This window comes from Peromyscus maniculatus, chromosome 20 (assembly GCF_049852395.1).
Source record: "Peromyscus maniculatus bairdii isolate BWxNUB_F1_BW_parent chromosome 20, HU_Pman_BW_mat_3.1, whole genome shotgun sequence".
Lineage (NCBI taxonomy): Eukaryota > Metazoa > Chordata > Mammalia > Rodentia > Cricetidae > Peromyscus > Peromyscus maniculatus.
In genome coordinates this window covers 68,902,165-68,904,151 of record NC_134871.1, presented here as the reverse complement: position 1 = coordinate 68,904,151, position 1,987 = coordinate 68,902,165, and positions in this window count along the sequence as shown.

The following is a 1,987-nucleotide window of genomic DNA, read 5'->3' as shown; positions in this document are numbered from 1 at the left end:
CGGGGGAGGGCGCCTGGCTCGGCCGCCCCCCGCCGGGCCCCGCGCCCCCTAGAGTAGCCGTCGGGGGGCAATGCCCGGCCCAGGCTCGCAGGCCCCACCAGCGGCTGGCGCGCGAGGGGGCGTCCGCGCCGTCGGGGCTGGGCGCATGGCGCGCGACCCCCTCGCCGCCGCCGCCCACGGATTCCGGGCTGCAGGCCCCGCGGCCACCGCGCACTGGGCACCTTCCGTCCGCCCGCGGCTCCCGTTTCGGCTGGCGGGGTGGCTCCCGCTCGGGCTCGGCTCGGCGCCGGGTCCCCGCAGCTCCCTCCGTCTGTCGGGGAGAAGCGGCAGCCTACCTCCCGCACCGCCGCCTGCACCGGGGTAACCATGGAGACGGGGCACACCCAGTCAGGGCCGCCTCCTTAAAGAGACAGGCCTCCCGCGGAGGGATCCCCCTCCCCTAGGGACCTCGGTGGGGGCAGGGAAGGCTGCCGCCCCCTAGCGCTGCCTCGCTCCCCGAGGCGAGAGCCACCGCCGGGTGGGCTCAGACTGACAGCCTCGGGCGCAGCCTGGGGCTGCTCTTCTCCTCCAGAGGGACCAGAGGAGAACTTGGGGGCGTGTGCGTGTGCGTGTGCATGTGTGTGTTGTAGATGTGCTTCGGAACGAGAAAAAAAATGTCACGAGGAAGGGAACTGGCGACCCGGCGGTGGGGCAGGTCCAGAGGTTGGAGGTTTGGACCCCTGAGGAGCAGAGTACTCCGAAAGGAGGTGCTTCTGAACCCGGCTTCCAGCAGTCAAGCTTCCCCCACCCTGCCCCGACTCAGCTTGGCCCCTGAAAAGTGCAGGCAGGTGCTGAGGAACCCCGAGGGTGGGGAGCCCCAGGAGTGAAGTCCAGACGCCTTGGGCGAGACCCCGGGGCGCAGGGGGCGCACTGGACAGGAGAACCTCAAGCCCTCCCGCTCGCCCCTCGCCTTCTCGCAAGTTTCTGTCGCCGGTCCCCAGGCTGCTCGAGGGTCGGAGACGGCTCGAGGTCGGACCCTAGCGGAAACTTCCCCCCCACCCCACCCCTGTGTGTGCTCGCCTTGGCCCCCCACCCCCACCCCCTTCAGTCGCAGAGCTCGGTTGTCCCGGGAGTCCGCACCTCCAGCGAGGGGGCGGAGAGCAGGGGCGGACGGCCGTCTCCTGTCCCCGCGCGCCGCGACCGTCCCCGTGGCCTCTCCTGCCAGCGCCGCTCCTCCTCCCTCCTACGATTTGCCAGTGAGCGCGGCTGCCGCCCGCGCCCAGAGGAGCCGCCGGGGCCGAAACGGCAATTTGCTCTCCAATGGGTGAAGCCAGAGCTCAGCGCTGCTCCCCTGGAGGGGACACACCCACTGTCACCAGCGTCGGAAAGAGGAGTGTACCCTGTTCCAACGACCCGTCAGCAGCCCGCAAAGGCTGAGCTCAAGGCACCTGTATTTAAATGAGCAGGCGCTTTGGGAAGAAAGGGAGGAAACGGTCCCCTCCCCCAGCCCGCTGCACCCTGGAATCCGGCTCCCCGGAGCGGGGGCGAGCCTAAAAAGTCCGTAGACCATGTCCCCCGCTCCTGATGGGCCCGGGGCTAAAGAATAACCAGGGGCTAGTCAACGGTCTGCTAACCATTTTTAGAGGGACATTTTTTAGCTCACTTTAATCCACGGCGAGGCTGTTGATGAACGCACCCCCTATCTGGGGAACTAGGCTAGCCAGCTTCAAGTAGAGCCCTGCTGCTCGCTGTCCGCCAGATTTTCTAAAGGCAGCTTTACTAGCCTTGCTGTGGTTCAGTTCTCTTTTCAATCTGTGAAATGGGAACGACAATAACTACCCCCGGGGTTCCGAGGAAGAAATAAGGGGACATGTATAAAAGACCCAGGACAGTGTGACACTGCTTCATGCACATGTTTATTGTCTGATGTGGAGTCTCAGAGGACCCCTGAGCACAGTCAGTTCCCAAAGGGAGAGGAAGGAAGGAAGGAAGGAAGGAAGGAAGGAAG